Source organism: Rhinopithecus bieti, unplaced genomic scaffold (genome assembly GCF_001698545.2).
Source record: "Rhinopithecus bieti isolate Rb0 unplaced genomic scaffold, ASM169854v2 scaffold_1467, whole genome shotgun sequence".
Taxonomy (NCBI): domain Eukaryota; kingdom Metazoa; phylum Chordata; class Mammalia; order Primates; family Cercopithecidae; genus Rhinopithecus; species Rhinopithecus bieti.
In genome coordinates this window covers 3,790,288-3,801,111 of record NW_016803692.1, presented here as the reverse complement: position 1 = coordinate 3,801,111, position 10,824 = coordinate 3,790,288, and the positions used below count along the sequence as shown (strand labels likewise).

At 40.4% G+C, this 10,824-nt stretch overlaps 1 long non-coding RNA gene across 1 annotated transcript in view; it reads right to left on the bottom strand.

The window, feature by feature from the left end:
* Positions 1 to 519: 519 nt before the first annotated feature.
* Positions 520 to 10,824, bottom strand: part of LOC108514724 (uncharacterized) — a 120,480-nt gene continuing 110,175 nt past the window's right edge. The window contains exon 5 of the long non-coding RNA XR_001881310.1: positions 520 to 1,464. This is a non-coding gene — a long non-coding RNA (uncharacterized LOC108514724). The remainder of the gene's footprint in view (positions 1,465 to 10,824) is intronic.

Below are 10,824 nucleotides of genomic sequence, written 5' to 3'. Positions count from 1 at the left end.
TTTTTGAGATGGAGTTTTGCTCTTGTTTCCCAGGCTGGAGTGCAATGGCACGATCTCAGCTCACTGCAGCTTCTGCCTCCCGGGTTCAAGCGATCCTCCTGCCTCAGCCTCCCGAGTAGCTGGGATTACAGGCATGTGTCACCACACCTGGCTAATTTTGTATTTTTAGTAGAGATGGAGTTTCTCCATGTTGGTCAGGTTAGTCTCGAACTCCTGAACTCAGGTGATCCACCCACCTCGGCCTCCCAAAGTGCTGGGATTACAGTCGTGAGCCACTGCACCCAGCCTATTTACTCTTATTATATATTGTTTATTTATTTAGCTCCCGTGTTAAATAAAGTGTAGGACTTCATTCTGCCTTTACTGCAGACTTTACCAGACATTGAGGCTCCATATGTCTCTAACTGGCCACCATCTAGCAATCTTCATTCATGTCTGTGCCTTGTTGGACCTGAAAACTTCACTTACCACTCAGTGCCCTGAGTCTAACTATGAACAGGGCTCTGTGTACCACTCTAGGCTCATGTCAATCTAGCAGCCAATTAAAACCTGATGTTAGCCATGTCTTTCAGTACTGAAACTGGGTAACTGTTCTTTTAAAATCTAATTTTGTAGTTATCCCTGTTAAATGTTATTTAGTTCTTTCTAACTTGTCTAGTTTTGATTCTGTTATCTCGTGCATTACTTATTACTTCTAATTTGTGCCATCTGAAATTTGATAAGCATGCCTCTGTCTTCTCTAAGCAGTTGTCAAAAAGTGTTAGAATGTATATATTAGTAAAAAAGAATAATAAAATTACCAAATCCAGTAGATTATAGTTTACATGCTTTCACACTTCAGCAATGAAGGACTGTTTTATTGATATGTTCATTTTTTCCATGAATATTTATTGAAAATTCGCAAGGCACATCACCATGTTATGCACTTCAGAGTCACAAAAGAAGGAAGCACAAAGACATGATCCTTACCTTGAAGAGCTCACAATCTCACTAGGAAAACAAGACATCCAGAATTGGAGCTGGGGTAAGTACACATGAGAGGTATACATAACAAAGTGCTACAGGAAGATGAGGGAAAGCGAGATCTCTATGGTGGGTGGGAGTGGAAGAAAGCTGCTTGAAGGTGATTGGACTTGGTTTAGGCCTTGAATAATTTTTGGATGTGAGTAACTGAAGGAGAGAATGAGAATTCTAAGGGAAAGGCATTTTCAAAGGACAGTAGGTAGATCAATTTACATATCTATAGCTGCTGTAACAAAACAACTCCAACACATATAATGGCACAAAGTTGATAGAAGCTTATCTCTTGTTCACTTAAAGTCTAACACAGATGTTCCTGATTGGTTCTCAACTCTTTTTTCCAAGCAATATTCAGGGATCCAGCTTTCTTCTATTTTGTGGCTCCAACTCTTCTACATGTGGCATCCAAGTTTTCCATGCTTACTGTATTAGTCAGTTCTCCTGCTGTGAATAAAGACATACCCAAGTCTGGGTAATTTATAAAGGAAAGAGGTTTAATAGATTTAGAATTCCACATAGCTGGGGAGGTCTCACAATTATGGCAGAAGACGAAGGAAGAGCAAAGAGATGTTTTACATGGTGGCAGGCAAGACAGCTTGTGTAGGAGAACTCTCCTTTATTAAACCATCAGATCTCATGAGACTTATTCACTACCACGAGAACAGTACAGGAAAGACTCACTACGATGATTCAATTACCTCCCACCTGGTCCCTCCTACAATACATGGGAATTATGGGAGCTACAGTTCAAGATGAGATTTGGGTGGGGACACAGCCACCCCATATCACTCACCTTCCTCAAACTGAAAGAACAAGAAAGAATATACAGCCACCAAATGTGAAAGGCTTAATGGGTCAGGCCTAGAAAGGATGCATATCACCTCTGCTCCCATTCTTCTGTCTAAAATTCTGCCACCCAGCTACAATAACCTTGAGGGAGGACTGGAAAATACAGTCTGCTGTGGGTCTAGAAAGAAAAGAAAACACAGAGCTGGGGAAACAGCTGACTGGTGTCTGCCCCCAGAGAACTGTGGGGAAAATGGAAAACAAAGGTAGAAAAGTGGGCTAAGCCTTCATCAAATGAGCTGTGGAGAGGCATATGTTGTGGAAATTAAAAGCATAGCTTCTAGAGCCAGACTGTGTAGTGAAAGCTTGGCTCTACTATTTCCTTGTTTTGTGATCTTAGGCATGTTACTCTTTGCCTCAGTTTCAACGTCATCTATAAATGAGGAGTAATGAACACATTATCATAGAGTTATTATAAATGTTAATATTGCAAAATGCTTAGAAAGTGCATAGAATAGTAACTAGAGCCTAATAGATGCTCAGTAAATATTATCCATTGAGAGGTTTTGAACAGAAGGCTTTGCACGTGATTTCCTACCAAAGGCCAAACCACACGTGCACATTCACTGAATTATCAGAGTCATATAGCTGCTTGAAGGTATGCTTTCCAATAGAACTAGTGGCCTTCCTAGGTTGACAGACCAAATCTCACCCACAAGTGTAATCACAGATTCAATAAATATTTATTGAACCCTTGCTAGGTATTGTGCTAGGCACTGGGGATGTAATTATAAATGATGATGTATGGCTTATGGTCAAATTGTTCCTTTTGCGCTTCTGGACATTTCAAGAGCTTTATAAGCAATTTCCTTTAAATTCCCTCTGTCTGACATACCTAAAGCTATTTCTGTTCTGGTTGGATGTTGATTAACACAGGGGCAAGTTTTCTTTTCCATTGCCAATATTGCTGGTATCTTGCCTTATTTGAAGTCAATTTTAGATAGCAAGTATCTGAAGATTAAAACAGGCATTCCTGTCTTACTCTTTTCTTACTCCATTTTAGCAGATACAAGATTTACTTTCATAGGAGACGGGTACTTTGAGGTGGGGGTGTGTATTAGTCCGTTTTCATGCTGCTGATAGAGACATACCCGAGACTAGTTCCATGTGACTGGGGAGGCCTTACAATCATGGTGGAAGGCAAAAGGCACGTCTTACATGGCCACAAGGCAAGAGAGAAAATGAGAATCAAGTGAAAGGGGTTTCCCCTTAGAAAACCCTCATACCTTGTAAGATTTATTCAGTACCATGAGAACAATATGAGGGAAACTGCCCCACATGATTCAATTATCTCCCACTGGGTGCCTCCCACAACATGTGAGAACTATGGGAGCCACAATTCAAGATGAGATTTGGGTGGGGACACAGCCAAACCATATCAGGGTGGGAATTCTCAAAGAGAAGGAGGGCTCAAGGGTGTCCTTGCCCATCCTAAGTGCTAGAAATATTGGACCAAGTAAGTACCATAAATCTGCAATTTGACACTAAGTCCTGAGTGTTTTAACATAATTATTACATAAATATTTACTGTGAAAGAAGCCCATTGCTGCAGATTACCTTTTATATCCAAGGAGTGGTGGTGTTTGGTTGAATGGGCAGGCAGTGAGTTACAGACCCTGAGAGGGTTCCACGGTAACCAGGACTCTGGTTCCTAAAATCAAGACACATAGCCTCCTAATCTTAGTTTCTCCTACTTTCATCTGGGGTTTCGTTCATTAAAGAAACATTTACTAAGCATCTACAGTATGTATGGTAGAGGAATACATAAAAGCAGTGGATAAGGCATGGGTTTTGATTCAGACAAGCCTGAATTTGATTCCTGGCCCTCCTACATTCTGGCTGTACCACCTTAGTGTACCCAAGACCCGTGTTTCACCATTTTCTTTCTTGCTTGAAGCTGTAGAGGACTGATTTTCATGGACTTCATCACCTGGGATCCCATTTTTGTTGGTTTTGATGAATGGGATATACTTACAGGAGACTGGAGGACAAGAGGGGAGAGAGATTGGGGTATTTATTTCTCTGGCTCCCTTCCTGCTTTTTCATGGTTGTAGCAACAGCTCCATCCTTCTACAATCATAGCTTCTGCTGGTGGCCCCTATTCCATGGTTCCAGCTCTCAGCTGGGTTCTGGTAATGCTGTTGCCTTCCATTATTCCATCTAGGGGTGGTATTGGCTTCTCGTGTTTGCTAGTCTCTGGGTGCCTCAGTGTTCCTCGTTGGTTCTCTTTACCTGCCCACACCTCTAAAAACATTCCTTTTATTAAACATGCTCTTCAGAATTGTTTAAGTATGCCATTTGTTTTTTACTAGGGCCCTCACTTATAACTTACTTGTTATGTACATATATGTGTATATGTGTGCACACACATTGTCTTGAATTGGTGTGTAAAGTAGGAATTATAATACCTTGTTCTCAGAGTTTTGAGGCTGAAATGTGACTGCATGTACAAAGAATCTGAGCATTGCTTCTAGAACACAGTAAGTACTCAATTGTGATAGCCACTAATATTAACAGTTATTGTGTCCTTGTGCCAGGCATTGTATTAATTATGGAGTATCCATCTGCCTCTGTATAAAATGCCTATTTTCACCACTTAAAATACCCAAGTCCTTCAAATGAGATAACATAAAGTGCCCACAACAGTGATAGGGACACTGGAAGCTCTCAGTGCTTTCTGCACTTCAAAGTTCAGCCTTCTCTGGTCCCCACCTCCTCCTGTGCAAGCAACACATCCCTTTTCTGAATTTCTGTAGCTCTTTCTGTGTTCCTCTGTTGGGGCTCAGAAAACAATGCCCCAAAATGAAGGCCTCAGAAGCAGCCTCAGAGGTGTAGGTTTGTTCTCTGACCTTCTCCTGCTCTCCTGTCTCTCAGTCCCATGCCCCACTGAGGCTAGGCTCAGAAACTAGAATCCCTCTTCCCTGAGACGGGTCATAGAAACCAAAATGCCTTTTTCCCCAAAGCCAGACATAAAACCTAAAAATATTACTCCAATTTTCCTTCTGCCCTATTTCTGTGAAAAGTGGCCATAAAGAAATTATCTGACATACCTTGTTTGTAGATCATAAGACCCCTATTCCAGAGAAGGTACTGTCCCACCCCCAGAAGGAAGGAATGCTGCTCAGAGAGGCGAAGGAGAATCTAGGCAGACAGACCTGGCTGGGTTTCCTCGCTCAGTTTGTTAGCATTGGATCATACCCTTTTGGTCCACTCATATTTCTACATGGCTGTCCATACTTTGTTAAACCTAAGTATAAAATAGGTCAATTTCTCCTGTGTCTTTGGGTCTTCATTCTGAAGGCTCCCATGTGTACACCCTAAATAAATTTATATGCCTTTTCTCTTATTAATCTGCCTTTTGAGAGTTGATTTTTCAATGAAACTTCAAAGGGCCCTTGGTCCCCACACCACTCTTAAATGCTGCTTATTACTTTCTCCTAGCACAGTGTAATAACCCATGGATGCCAGTCATCTACCTCATTACAATGACATTAGGGGCTAATGAGATAACCAAAATATCCTGAAAAGTTCTAAGTGCTATATAAATATGTTGAATTTTAACAAATTTGTGATGTATTATGATGATAAGCAGAGGTGAGTGTTGCTCCAAGCTTTTCTTTTAGATTCAGTGGGTACATGTGCAGGTTTGTGACATGGATACGTTGCATAATGCTGAGGTTTGGGCTTCTATTGAACCCATCATCCAAATAGTGAACACAGTACCCAATGGCAAGTTTTTCAGCCCTTCCCACCTCTCCTCCTGCCTCTTTTTGGAGTTCGTAGTTTCTGTTGTTTTAATCTTTATGTCCATGGGTATTCATTGTTTAGCTCCCACTTATAAGTGAGAACAGTATTGCAGTATTTGATTTTCTGTTTCTGCATTAATTCACTTAGGATAATGACCTCCAGCTGCATCCATGTTGTTGCAAAGGAAATGATTTCATTATTTTTATGGCTGTGTAGTATTCCATGGTGTATATGTACCATATTTTCTTTATCCAGTACATCACTAATGGGCACCTAGGTTGATTCCATTACTTTGCTGTTGTGAGTGGTGCTGTGATAAATATATGAGTGGCAGTGTCTCTTTGGTAGAACAATTTCTTTTCCTTTGGGTAGAAGTGGATTGCTGGGTCAAATGGTAGTTCCCCAAACTTTTATATCAGCTATTTTTTCAGTTTTTCAGAGCTTCTTGCAACATTATTTTTCCAGAAGTATGTTTATGATCATTTGATATTCAATATATATTTATGGGGGAAGAAATAGTTTGAGGGGAAAGACTTCAAATTCTGGGAAATCTAAATGTAGAAGAAAAGAAAAACATTTTTCTACAGTTAAAATTGTTATATATGTGTATGTATGTGTACACACACACAACAGGGCTCTGATAATCCCCTTCATTTCCTTGTGAAATGAAGTTGCTTCATTTTCTTATGAAGCACAGAGATACGCCAGTTTCGCAATGCCAGGGAATCGCTGTATTTGCTTTTGTGATATTAACGCACAATGGTTTTAACATAGCATTGGTATATACATGTCCAAAGAATCCTTTGCTTCAGTGATGCTTCTCTCTCATGGCTTCTTTTCTTCTGCCAGTCTGTCTCTCTCCCTCTGCTTCTACTCCATTGCTTTTCCTCATTCTTTCCTTTAAATGTTGGTGTTTCCCAGAGTTGTCTAGCCTCCATCTCTTTTCTTCCAACTTTACATGCTCCCTGCTTTGGATGAGCGAATCTAGGCCCATGACTTCAAATACACCCCAGTGCCAACATGGCTCAAACCTTCATTTCTGGTCTTTTCCTGCCTAGCTTCAGAACTGCCTAAAAGACATCCCTATTTGGCTGCTCCACAGGCATTCCAAAGTCGACATCCCAAAGCACAGCTCATCATGTCCTGCCCAGGATTGCTCCTTCCAATCCCTATTTCATTCATACTAGTAGTTGCTTAAGCCAGTAATCTGAGTGTAATCCTTTACCTCACATTCTCCTTTACCTCCACATTTAATCAATCACCATGTTTTGACCAATCAATCCCCTTAAAATGATTCAAATCCACCCATGTCTCTTCATCCACTCTGCTACCGCTTCGTCCAGAAAATAATTATTGGTTTCCTAGATTACTGCAACAGCCATCTTATCCAAAGCGGTCTTTCTAAACTGCAAATCTAACTACCACTCTCTTGTCTAAATCCTCCAGTAGCTTCGCAGTATCCTCAGAATTAAGTCCACATGTTTTACCATAGCCCACCCAACACCCCACCTCCGTGATGTGGCCTCTGCCTACTTGCCATCCTCATTCTGATCTCATCCCTGTTTTCTCTTACTTGGGCTTCTGTGCATGGTTTCCTATTTCCTGGAATGTGTGTGGCCCCATCTCTGCTTGGGTAATTCCTAATCCTCTTTAGACTCATTGAAGGCATCACTCCATTCAAGAAGACTTCCCTGGGTCCCCAGGTTGGATGAGATGCATCTGTATCCCTGTTTTGACTCCTATGACAAAGCACTGTTTTACTTGCTAATCCAAGGAGCTCTTGGCAGACAGGCACATCTTTTTATTACTGGATCCTCAATTCAGGTGTGTAGAGAATGACTGAATTAAAGCAATAGATGGCATTCCTCTCTCCCCATTCTCATCAGCCCACTTTCATATGAATGGGTTTCGGTTCCTGTAAGATAAGAAGGTTATACTAGGCCCCTTCCAGCTTTAAGAATCTATGATTCTGTTGCTCCCAATGCTTATAAATTGCTATTGGAGAGTGGAGAGTTCATAGTCACAGCTGTGTGATCTTGTACAACTTGCTTGACCTTTGTGAGCCTCAGACCCCTCATTTGGAAAATGAGGATAGTAATATCAATCTTACATTGTTCTTATGAGGACTAAATTAAATTAACTTAGACAACATATGAAATATGTTCTTCCTCTCCCTTCTGCTGAGGGAGCCCTTTGTTCAAAGGAGCCCTTTATTCAAATGCTGGCTCCACTACTTACTATCTGTACAATCCTGGTCAATTAACTTCACATACAGAGCTTCTGTTTTTTTTATTTGTAAAACAAAGATTACACCTATATTATGATGTAATGAAGATTAATGAGATGATCCACATAAAGCTTTGCAGCATGTAGATATAGCAAGTGCTCAACAAATGTTAGCCACTTCTGTGATCATGGAGGAGGAGAAGTGGGAGGAGGAGGGAAGAAGAAGAAAATATGCAAAGCATAGCAATAGTTGACTTTCAACAAAGGTTACTCCCTTTCCTCTTTCCTATTCCATTCTTGGTTGGGGAAAGCTTCATTTACCCATTCGAGGGTCAAATCCCATTACAATAAAATTGTTGCCCAACTTCCCCTGCTGAATGGGAACCTTCTTATATTAAATTTTGGTAAGAATTTCCTACATTTTAAATAATTCAAGTTACTTAATTCAATATGTTTGACAACACAATAGGCGTAACTCTTAGAAATATAGATCATGTAAACACTGTCAGATTATTTCCCCACACTTTCTTTTTCTTATCAGCACCATTATAAAATTATAGAGGAGTTCCATATATCGGGACCTGCATCGGGCAAAAGGTGGGGTGGGGTGGGGGTAGAGGTTCCAAACTTCTAGTGGGTTTATGGAGAAAGCCTCACTGTCCCTAGTACCTGAACTCTTACCTCTGAGGTGGTTGGGTTTTTTGTTTGTTTGTTTGTTTTGGTTTTGGTTTTTTTGAGACATGGTCTCGCTCTGTAACCCAGGATGGAGTGCAGTGGCACAATCTCAGCTTACTGCAACCTCCACCCCAGGCTCAAGCAATTCTCCCACCTTAGCCTCCTGAGTAGCTGGGACTAGAGTTGCACGCCACCACACCCAGGTAATTTTTGGTTTTGTTTTTGTATTTTTATAGAGACAAGGTTTCGCCATATTGCTCAGGCTGGTCTCAAACTCCTGAACTCAAGCGATCTGTCTGCCTCAACCTCCCAAAGTGCTGGGATTACAGGCATGAGCCACCATGTCCAGCCTCAAGATAGTTGTTGCACGCTTCTTTATTTTGCCCTTCACCTACTTTCTCCTCTGAATTATCTTTCCTCAGCTCCTTCTTATCATGCATTTACGTTTCTTTCCCTTTGTTTCAGTTATTGTTGATGCACAAAAAACCACCCTGAAACCTAGTGGCTTAGAACAGTCATTTTGTTTGGCCCATGATTTGTGAATTAGGAATTGGGGGAAGGCTTGTGTCTCTGATCCATATGGAGTCCATTGGGGCAGCTGAAGCTGGGAACCGCTTTCCAGCTGACTTTCTCGCTTACATCTCTGGTGCCTCAGTGTTGCTCAGCCTGACCTCAGCTCACCCCCTCCACACAGGTCCCTTCTTCCAGAGCTTCTTCCTGTGGCTCAGGATTCTCATAGAATGGTGGTCTCAGAATAGTCTCATTTCTTGGTGGTTGGCTTCCTTCACGTGAGAAGTGGAAGCTGCGATGTTCTTTAGGGGCTATGCACATAGCTAGCATGGCATGATTTCTGCTATCCTATACTGGTCAAAGCAGTCACAGGTCTGCCCATCAAAGGGAGGAGAACAGACACTTTCTCTTGATGGAAGGAGTGTCTATCATTAACCAGTCACACTCTTAGTATCAAGTTCTGTTATTCTTTCAATACAGTGTTTCAATAATATTTTCAGAAAAAATTCTTTCAGTTTTTGAAATTTTGCCAATTTTTTTTTCTGAATTAAAAACAGGGTCCATAATACAGATTTATTTACACAACTAGCACTAGTCACTGACTAGTAGTAGGTGCGAATACTGTTTAGCAGAGAGACAGCTATGAATCAAACCATCACTAAATACTCCCAAACTAAGTGCTATAAAGGAAAAGGACTGGGTGCCATGAGCATGCATAATAACATAAATCCCATATATCTGGGGGAGTAAAGGAAGGCTTTCCTGGAGAGGTGACTTCTGAGCTGAGAATTGAAAGATGAGTAGGTATTAATTAGGAGTGGAGAGAAATTGCCAAACTGAGCTGAGCATATGAGCAAAGGTGCAAGATGGGAGGGAATTTAGTATATTGGAGGAAGGAATAGAAAAATCTATGTGCTACAGCTGGAATGTCAGTGATATTGTTAACTTTGTTTTAAAGCTGAGGGTCAGCTCCTGGCTGACAGCCCTGACACAGGTAAGGGCTCCACAAATATGCGCCTCCCCAATGATGGGGGGCCTGTCAATGATATACATCTGCCCTCAGGCCTTTTCTATAGCCTTTACAACTGGAAGAGTGTCCCCTACAACCTCATGACATCTTACAGGAGAAACATCCAGATTCAGAGAAGTCAGCATCGAAAACCAGTTGAAGAAAACATTATCTACGAAAATATAACACATCCTGGTGGTTATCATAGAGTAGAGTTAAAATGTAAATCAAGATTAACTGACGCCAAGATTATTCTACTCTTTAGAGATGACATATGACTCACACTACTATCTCTGCTATACTATATATAGTATAGTATACTATATATAGCAGAGATCGTATATGTATACATATATGTATATACTATCTCTACTATATATATAGAAATATATATAGTATATTATGATGTGAAATTTTGATGTGAAACCTAGAAGAAAATGGTAATTTGTGTTCATACAGGTCACATATGTAGCTACTTACTAAATGTTTCAGGGAATTTATTTAAACACCTCAACCATCAAATTAGTGTATGCATCAATAAAAAATGCTGTACAGATTGACTATCATTTACTGTATAGGATATTTTATGCTTTTATTCCCTAGTATATGGGCTTCTATTCTCTGTTCAGTTTTTGTTATTTTAATATATTAACCATAATTGAAAAAAATTCATGATCTATGCTATCTGCCAACTCAAAAATCTCCTAATCTCAGTTTCTCCAACTTTCTTTCTAAAAAAGAATTTTAGAAAAGCCTTTAAAGAAAGAATTTTCAAAAATATAGGGAAAAAA